Below are 10,396 nucleotides of genomic sequence, written 5' to 3'. Positions count from 1 at the left end.
ACCAGTAATTCTTACTCTAATCAGCTGCTATTTGCCCTAAAACTTGGATATCGATTTAACAAGAAAGATAATTAGTTAATTAAATTAATTAATTTATGGCAAGTATCTGCTGGTAGTGTGAGCGGATACCAAATCAATGTTTTCTATTTATCAAAGATGGCATAACATTGAAATATTACTTTTAGAGCGTTCGTACTTGACGATTTCCAATACGCCTACGATGTTTAACCTTTCGTGGAGGTAAAGTTTGGCTGAGCGGCCGATTATTTGCTTCCTATTATTTAGTCTCTACTCTAATATATACGAAAAACATCGTCATCACTGAGATTAAATATTGTCTAACAAAAACAGCTAACGGAATTGTCCTTTGACGTAAACCTCCAGCGTACACTTGAATCCCAGATGCGCAACGCATTCTGGTTTAAAAATGGATCGACTGTTTAATCAACATCAGGAACCGAGTATAAACGTTTGCCAATATGTAAGTTCTAAACGAGCTAAAGTAGTCTACAGAAAAGGTAAGCTCTTTTATGTCAAAAAAAAGCGTAAAGTGACACGCGGTTGTTGCGATGAGGCCAGGAATCAATTGTCGATACTTTTCATTAAATTTTTTTTGCAAGACAAAACTGCTCTTGGTAACTTGGTGCTATATTCCCTGTGTAAGTCTCGAAAGCATCCTAATAAGGTCAGCGTTATTTACGATTACGGGATGGTAATTAAGGTCAACTTTATTATGCGAAATAGATACGCTGATATTAGCCTTAACTAACCAGATCTGAGATTTGTCAGTGATCGCGTGATGGCTTTTTAGAAAAACGGCCGTTTTGCGTTTTCACAGCTAATTCTTGAGTAGAATAATCTGCTTCTTCTGCCTAAAACTCTCGATTGTTCACAACCACTTAACTAACGCTTCGATCATGCTTTCACTCATGGACTAAATTTTAAGGTCTATTGAACAAGTATGTTCGCATTGGTTTCAGTTAAAAGGCAGTATAACTTAAAATCGTGCACCGTCTATACAGCAGCATACACCAGCGTAGTGTACTTAATTAGCTAAAGGGGAAAAAATCTAACCTTCTGCAATTAAGAGTGATGTCTTTTAGTTAACCCTGCTCAAACATAAAATGAAAAAACACCTATGATCCAGCTTCGAAATGTTTCGAATCTTCACGTTCATCATTGCCATTAGACATTCAGACAGTCGGCCACCCAGTAATCTCTATGCCCAATTTCGAACCTACCTCAGTGATTTCTAGATAACAAACACGCCACAAGTAAACTACCAAAGTCACCGTAGCATAATCGGCTGAACGATTTGTGGGTCATGTTTTCAATATTGGTGAACACCTTTTCCGCCAGTGGCTGGTACGGTCAGCCTGCTTGCCCTCCCGGACTAGATCATACGACATGCAATTTAACACGTTATAATTAGTAACAGTGCCAAATAAACCGCTTTAATAAAATTGTATAACAGTATCGTTAACATACAGGATACTCGAACTCAATGCATCTTCTTGAAGCATAAAAGACTAAACATTTCCTCAAGTCTCATACTGATAATTTTTTATACGCTCATTTATCTAACAACTTATATTCCACATAATTAGGCCAACAGAGGAGTTTAATAATTTAAATAAAGGCAAAGCATCGTGGAAAATTCCGCATATATTTTATAGTTTCCGGTGTGGCTGATTAAGTTCACTTCTAAGGCATTCTCGCTATATACTAATTCATGTTGAGATATTTTTAGCCGGATATTGACCTTAAACCCCCTAAATTAAAGAGCGAAATCTATTTGCATCTTGATGATCATGTATCATCGACATGTTGGACCATTATTATTCAGATAGATACAGAATAACCGCGCTAATTTTTTTACCGAATTGATTTAAGAGTGACGTCTCCTAAAAACAAAAAATTCTGCAAACTTGGTCTTCAAACATCCTATATATCAGCGCTTGAAGGCAGATTTCATTGAAATCGAAAAAAATAATTTTATTCTAGTTGCCTGACTAAAAAGTTATTAATTTCCTTTCTTTCATACAATATGAGTATCTTAGTTGTAGTCGCAAATAAAACTAATGTTGTGGGCATGTAATAAGAATAGCCACTGCAACGTCTCGCAGCAAGGTGCCCCCGGTCACATCATGCAGTACCCACATCTGCCTCTTCATCTCAGCAACCCCTACATTTCCTGATTCACATCATTACGAGCATACGCTTTCATTTTCTGCGGGATCTCGTTCGCTCAGTCGCGGCTATCGCGTGGACCTCTCGAGTTGCTCGACGTATTCAGTGGAGGCATCTAACAACCGCTAAAAACTGCAACAATTTGTTTAGCTTAAAAACATGTGAGAGTCGCTTCGTACGTTTGTGTTATTCGCCAAAGATCTCTAGCTATGCCGGCTGAACATTGTTTGATCAGGCCCGCTGGGCTGACCACATTGAAAGATGCCCGCGCCATGACTGGAGCACCGCTGTACCCTCGCCCCCGCTGCTCACTCCGCTAACTGAATCTGTTACTTGAGCGCTGCTGATGTTGCTAAACAACGCTTCCATTCGCTGGGTCGGCGGATTGTGCCGCCCGCACCCAACATACATACTATTACAAATTTTAGCAGTGTACATAATGAAAGAGCGTAACAATGGTGCAGTTGTAGGATAGAGGGGTAAACAAAGCCGTCGTCGAAACTGTCCACCTTGCATCGGTCGCCAGAAGATACGCGTAACAGGCACAACATGACACCCTGCTGTTTGTTCTCTATGGTCATTGCGAACTGCCGTGTATCGTTGGTCTAGCCTTCGCACTGGTTTCTGACCCCACTAAGCGGCCGCTCAGGAGACCAACTATATTGCCCTATTTTCTCTTTCCCTATTTACCCCTCCCCCCAATTCGTTGCAGTGATGAGATCTGCGTGCCGTGCGTGAGACCGCTCGTGGCCACCCGGCCGATAGTTCGGTTTTTGTTGTTGTTGTTGTTGGTGACGGTGAGCTGCTGCGCTACTGATATGAACTATTGTAGATTGGTTGGTTGGAGTCGCTGGAGCTATGTGGGAACACGGAGATCGTCAAGAGCTGTTATGATTTGTTGACTAGATTTTGTTGAGGTGGTGTTTCAGTTAAAAAGAAAACAACTTGCAACGAGTGGCTACAGGCTAGCCACGCAAAGGTGAACGATTGAAATCTGCTTGCGGTACCGCAGCGGCGACCGAGCTAGTGATTAGCCACTGAAACGATCTCTTTTTAAAGCAACGTGCTGATCAGTTGTGATCTCGTAGTGGAGCTTTCTGGGGGCTCTTCTGCCGGTGTCTGGGGGACATCCGAATGGTACCGCCTCTCCGCCAAAAAAAGAAGGGGAGAGACCGCCCACGATCCCAGAAACTCCCCCGAAAGCTCCGAGATCCCCTGCTCTCGGAGCTCCAGCGGTCTACTTGTGTGCGCCTGCGCTGACTGATCATTATTATTTCCTCAAGCGAGATCGGCATCCTATTGTAGTCTCATACTAGAAAAGACTGAGTCGAAAACTAGACATTCATCTAACAAGTTCACGCAACATCGCAGCACGCCCCAACACGTTGTTAAAAGCTGATACGACATTTACGTGACAAGAACAGTCACAGCGACTCAAGTGCTGCGGGCAAAGCTTGGATCAGCGCGCGACAGGTAAGCTAAGCAATGGATACTGCCGCAGCATGGAAAACAGTTTGTAATAATGACAGCAGCAGCAGCAACGACGACGACAGCAACCGCATACTTACATCCGAACAAACTATGCTCACCGTGGTGATCAAATCGTATGCTGTCGACAAATGTAAGTGAGCAAGTACTTTGTTGTTATTAGTCTACTTCAATGGTTGCATAATTCTTAAGAGATGTTTGCGGGAAACGCTCAACGCAGGACCGCTGGCGGTAGACAGGTCAAGTACAATGGTTTATGTTCACGAGCATGTTCATGTTTTGTATTTAAAATTTTCACATCTTTGAAATTGACTGTAGCTGTTTTGTCAGTCTTTCTGCTCAGTACGTTGGGATATTTTGGAGTCTATGACACTGCGTAACATGTACAACAATATCGAGCGAATCAGGAAATACCACAAGAAAATGAATAAATCTTTAAAAAATAGAAGTTTTAATCTCTAACGCAATCGTATTAACCGTCAGTTTGTCAATTTACTAACATAACCGTGCGCTAGGTTATCTTGCGATATGCGTCTTGCCGTACCGCTGCCTTTCTTTCGCCTCTAATTAAGTACACCAAACATGTAAATAGGTTTACTCAGAAAATGTTTTTCAAAATTATAGAAAAGAGCGTCACATGAACTTCTAGAACTAACCCGAAGTTCTGCAACATTTTATTTCTCATGTTGTAAATATTCGCGACCGTGAGCCGAGGCCGCGTTAAAAAATAGGACATACAGTCATCTGGAAGAAGATACACGTACGCTTGATGCCTAAAGTCGAGCTCCGTCTGCTTATAACTCACGCGTACATCTCACATTTACATACATGTGGTAATAATAATATTGAAAAGTAGGAGAATCTCACCCTGGTGTGAATCTAAAGCACCTGAATCTATCCGTCATGTTCCACTGTGGAAATAACTAAATCAGTGAATGCTTAAAGGCAAGATTTTGTCACGAAGATATTCAAACTTGGCAGTTTTATAAGCTCCTGTTTACCAAGTCATCACCATGAGCCAGTTTGATTTCTGTACCAGTACTAATAAGGTACGATGATCCGTGCTCTTAGTTACGTTTACTATTAGAGTTACCTTAAGTTAGATTACCTTAAGTTGACTTATAAGCATATTTTTTGGCAACTACTACTGAGATACGATGTTTAAAAGAACTACTTTTCCTAGAACGGAAATCTTGCTACGCTAATACTTGTTTCACTACTGCATTCATCCGTAACATGCGTTCTTCCATTGACCTTAACTGTGCATATGCACACCGCCTGTTCGAATTGACCCTTTAACAACCCAACAACTTGCCAGTTTCTTCTAGCTCACCGAGCTCGCGCTTCGAGCGAATTGTCCGTCAGTATATGAATTTTTCTCTGGCAGTACAAGGGATCACCTTGGAATTCACGCTCGTCCTTAACCGATTCGGTTACATTCAATATTCTACCTTTCCAGAGATGAGAGGATGAGCAGTTACAAATAACGTTCATATACAATATTAACTTTGTATTGAACAACGACTATTTTGAGCAGTATCGCCCATGGATTAATAAGCTCGAACACTTAGTTCGTCAAAGCTTAGATGTTGTTTAACTTATCGAAATTTAGAGCCAGGCGATATTCTAATAGCAATGCTTACTTGTAATACTGGCTATAAGCATTAGACTTTAGTGTCGTATAATTCGATTTCAAACGAGGTTTTAAATAACCTGGCTTGGACTCATCCAAAGAACAAGGAGGTGAATATGTTGCTTAATATAATAATAAAAACTTCATATAGGTTGAGGGGAAAAGATTGGAGACTTAAGTATGTGCTTCAATTACGTGGGTTTTCCGCTAATTTCTAAGTTGTTTGGAGTTGTCAGGGATTTATTTCTTCAATGCTACAAAGATCTCTTTGAGTTGAAGAGGAGCAAAATAATTATCAATTTATGGTAATGTTAAAATCCGAAATAAATGTCCAGAGCTCAATGTGCCTACCGATCGGGCTGAATGATTGTGCTCTAACTAGCGAACGAGAAACTTATATCAACATATCCCACTGCTTTATATATGGTATATTTCAACTTGAAGTCAGCATTCGAACAAAGTGATCCACGCGAAGTTCTCCAGTGACTTCATACATCGACGTTGGTGACAGCTTTGCCAAAAAATCGATTTTTTTTTCTTGGATTATGGGGCCTTCCGTGACACATAATTGCACACACTGCGAGTTCGTTTCGATTATGCTAACCCAAACCGTGCAAATTTTATTGGGTCCCAATCTGTAAGTACATGCCAATACTTGCGATCCACTGGTTACCCCGGCAGTAACCCTCAAGTACAGAAAACGTGTGGCCAATGATGTTCGGCTTCTTTACTCTGAAGAAGCGCTGTATATACGTGTTATTTCAACTATACGTGGAACCTGCGGCAATTACGGCATGTTTACTTGAAACAGGCAAGACAATAAAAGGCTCGAAAAACAGGCGACACATGGGCAAAAGCGGCAAATGTCAAGTTCATACAAACAACATGTGAGTCTGCCCTTCATAGTGAGTCTAAATGTTATAGACAGATAACTGGTTGTCTGACTTAAATGTTTTAACGTGTGACATGATAGAAGCATCTATCGGATCTCACACAGATATTTTTCCTGAGTTCGTTAGCAAGAAACGTGTACCGTTGTGTAAATCATTTCCGTTTGGTTGAATGGTTACTGGTGCATCATGTTTATGATACACATCACATAATCCAGGGTAACATCCCTCTAATTGTCGGATACACGAACAATACCTTAATATGCTAGACCAAGCTAAAAAAAGTGTGCCGATTTTAATACAAAATCTATATTATAGATCGCAGTTTTTTAGTAGCACAGTGCTAAATGTATCTGAGAACGAGTCTATGACGACCGACGTATAAAGATGAATCGACACCGTTGTATAAGGGTAAGTTTGACTATGGCACTCGCCCGTATTTGGAAACCGACAGATAGTCAATAGACACGATTCTTCCTAGTCAGCAGAAGTGTTCGCTCGGACGCAGCGGTTTACTAACCGACCGGATTAACTAATAGAAAAAGCGCCAGCTTATGCTGTCGCAGGCGATTAACATTGATCTGATGTCTGTTAAACTTTGTTTCGTAAGGTCTAAATCGCCTCTGGTTTCGCGTATACAAAGTTGTAGCAAATTATTCATTAATACATTTCAAAAATTATTTGTTTAACATATTGAATTTGAAATAAAGGAGAAAAGTATATCTTGGCATCAAGCGCGCATACTTCAGGTACTTAAGTTACTTGAATATAAGCAGCTTACTCTCAGTAATTTCTCATTTTCGGCAATAAGCGGTTTCGGACTTTGTCCGCTAGATTAATGCCCGACACTTATGCTTTCTCAGCGCCCTCTCGGAAGCATATGATCTCACTCATAACTGCAAATATAGAGATATACCGACGCAGTTCAGACGCATTACCTCAGCAGGGGTTTTTTTTCAGATTGCTATCGTGCTGTCGTTGCAGCAGTGCCGTCATTCGGGGTCGAAGTGATCATTGACGCTGTTGACGTCAACCGTCCAAGCCTAAACAAACTACCTTCGAAATTAGGCTTGTTATCGTGCAATGTATTTTTCAATTCAACTTTGAATGAGTCATGTGCCAATGCGCTTGGTAGATTCACGGAATACAGAATGTTTGCCCTCGGCGCCGGGCGACATTACGGGCATCAGTATCTGCAGTAGGGAAATATATGGATGTAAGTGGTATCACATAACATCGATCGTGGATCATATTTTTAACAGATCTGACACACAGTGAGTGCATGAGCCACGTGAAGTCTGTATGGGCACGTTATCACAATGGAACTATTACTAGCGAGCTACTGGACTTAATAAGTCCAGTTATATAATATATATATATATATATATATATATATATATATATATATATATATATAATAGCAAAATGTATATGGAGCAATATTTTGCCTTAGCGGTGCTTTGTACACCTGTGCTCATTAGGGTTACGTGAACGAGAATCGATTAATACATCTGCAGCAGAGGGTGTGATATGTTTGTTGCCTCTTCAACGTTAATGTGCGTTGTTACATCGAATGATACATATCATTTCAGATGTTTGGTAGTGGTCGCCCTTCGCGAAAGTTTCACCGAATGTTTTGAACGCTTGCTTTGTCATCATTGGACCTTCGTTCACGGAGACGGCCAGTATGTGTAATGTTCAGATGTTGTGCTGATGATGTAGGTTAGAATTACCACGAAACACCGCTACCTCCATCGGTAGCGTAGCGTAGTGATGTTGTAAAGGTGATCTTGTTTTTAGCTATTGCTATTACTATGTTCCCATTTTGGGACCTCGGTCCGCTTGAAGTGCGATGAACAACATTGTATCATGGGCATTTTGTCTTTTTGTACTTATCTTTACAGCACATCCTTCCTCATCCATCAAATCAAGGTTGACTCTACGGGAGGACTATTTGAAAGTATGGGCTAACCTGGCGCGTGCGTCAGTTCGTATGGAGACGACAAGAGTCTTCAGTCCCGTTTGGTGATCAGTCACGCATGCAAATACGACAATGCAATCGAAATACAGATTCTGACCGCATTGTTAGAAACGCTCTTGCTGCGCAGTACCATTTCGCTTATGCTAAGTCTCACTGGCTACGTTGGGAAAGGGGGTTTGCGCGACGGGCTGAATTTTTTTCTATGGGGATATTCCAAGTGAAGAGCATGCATGCCTTCCTTGTCCAGCAGTAACCTGTTCTGTAAGTCCTTGCGGTTAGTTGAGAGCTTCTCCGATGTGAGTTTTTGTTCAACGGGACTATAGGAGGGGTGGCGCGTGCGTATTAAGTGAAGCGGAATAAGAGGAGATTTCGATCTGCACGGGGACGGAGTCCGTGTGAAAGCGTCTGTTTCGATGCTGAGGCAAGCAGTTCACAAATGGGTGGTTGTAGTCAATTGCGGCTAGCCGAATTTAAGATAACAAAAATGAACAGAGGGTCGAGCAAGGATGGAAAGCCAAGTGGCCCTTGAGCAAGCTCCGATGGAGCAAGATCCGAACCTTCCCAATGTCCCGAACGGGAGCCAATTGTCATACCGCGGTTATTTACTGTTTTGTCCAATTAACTCGCGTATTTTTCGAGTGGGCCTCCTTAGCGTATGACATAATATTGTGTCACTAATGAGCTGCAAACTACCTAATTCAAAATTCAACTATTTTTTAATTTAAGCTTTCCTTGTGTTTCTCGAAACGGTGTGCTTCGACACTCACCTAATCTATTATTATGATAGGTCGTATTCTGAATCTCACTTATTTCTTCCCTCCAAACTCCTTGAAAACCTAGAACACAGCTGCATTTGCTGTCGTAGTATATCGCAAATCAGGTTACACAGTATATCTAGTTTTAAGTTCTATTACAATCAAAGTGATTGTTCCAAGAAAATATATTTTTCACATTTGTTTGCTGTTACTAATACGGCCCCGCGGTATCATAGCACAATATGATGTAAGAGGCATTTTCCCAGCGGCCCCTGAAACTTAAATTCAATTCAAACTCTTGCAGTTTGCCTATTTTCGATAAAATTCCGAGTCAGCGATTGCAGATATCGTATGTGTAGCTGCTGACTAATTACTATGTGTGTGGCTAAGAAAGACTTCGTGTTAGCAGTTTCGAGAGGTGATTTTTGTGATATTGATGCGGAACACTGTTCCCGTTACGGGCGGGTCGCAAAAATTGGAACTGAAAAATTGCTAGGCAACAACCATTCGGTGAGGATAAATGAACGGTATTATACAATTTTTGCGCTCCTTGAGCGATTAAACCTTAGAGAACTATGATTATGGTAATGCAGTATTTGACCAGTGCTATTACCTGATATTTTTTTTTCTCGATAGTCGCTACATTTATTACCGAAATCTCTTTTTCCTTTTGCAACTATAAAGGATCACACTCTATATCATATTGATGCGGATCGAGCTCCAGCTCATACACAAAGCATAAGTTCACCAGCCTTACAACGACCAATGGCTCGTTTGTAGGCGAATGCTATGTTATGTTCAGTTGTATATGGATGAAGTGCACCAGTTGAAAGACAGCGAAGCACAAGGCCACCTTGGAGCAAAGGTGGCGGCATCATCGAGTCGAGCCGATACGCGGATTTTCAACAGACTGCCTGAAGCGCAACGACTTTCACTGGCGATCGATTCGTGGAACCTCACCGAAGGCGTGCTCTTTTTAAGTAGACCGCGATGAACAAACCAAGCTGAACCAGTCAGCTCCAGCTGCGATAGAAGTTGAACAAGCGTATTTGATAGAATTTCAAAGGCCGAACGGATACCGCAATCGAAAGCCGTGAGGATGTATTTGTGTGTTTACCAGAATTATCGGCATAATAATAGAAACCATGTGGGACACTGCGTGTATGTATCCGGAAATCCAATCGAGTCGATATACCAGTGGCCTTGTACTTTGTAGGGTCTATCGAAGGATTTTGGTTGATATTCAGCGCCCACTGCGTTGGTTGGTTCCTAGTTTAATCTATCAGCTGAAGTGTATCAAAGCTAGCTGCATTACGAACAATGGCTTCAGTAGAAGTGTCCGCCGCCGCCGCCGCCGACGGGGTAACAGTTGTTAGGTTAAAAAGTAATGGCAATAATACACCAACAAAAAGACTGAAACGGGTACGATTCACTACATATAACTACGCTGATTATATAT

At 41.4% G+C, this 10,396-nt stretch overlaps 1 protein-coding gene across 7 annotated transcripts in view; it reads left to right on the top strand.

Moving 5' to 3' along the window:
- Positions 1-2,551: 2,551 nt before the first annotated feature.
- The window catches only part of Axn (protein axin), a 15,541-nt gene continuing 7,696 nt past the window's right edge, over positions 2,552-10,396 (top strand). Inside the window, exons 1-4 of one of the 7 annotated variants that reach the window (XM_086973883.1) lie at positions 2,552-3,811; positions 7,162-7,417; positions 7,794-7,886; positions 8,106-8,133. The gene's annotated coding sequence lies outside the window, so the exon portion shown is untranslated. Of the gene's footprint in view, positions 3,812-7,161; positions 7,418-7,793; positions 7,887-8,105; positions 9,448-10,048; positions 10,360-10,396 lie in introns of those variants that run through there. The other 6 variants (XM_086973882.1, XM_086973880.1, XM_086973881.1 and 3 more) reach the window with 6 other exon arrangements.

Source organism: Varroa destructor, unplaced genomic scaffold, assembly GCF_002443255.2.
Source record: "Varroa destructor unplaced genomic scaffold, Vdes_3.0 BEIS01000006.1, whole genome shotgun sequence".
In the NCBI taxonomy this organism is placed as follows: Eukaryota; Metazoa; Arthropoda; class Arachnida; order Mesostigmata; family Varroidae; genus Varroa; species Varroa destructor.
This window is presented reverse-complemented; position numbering and strand designations above follow the sequence as displayed.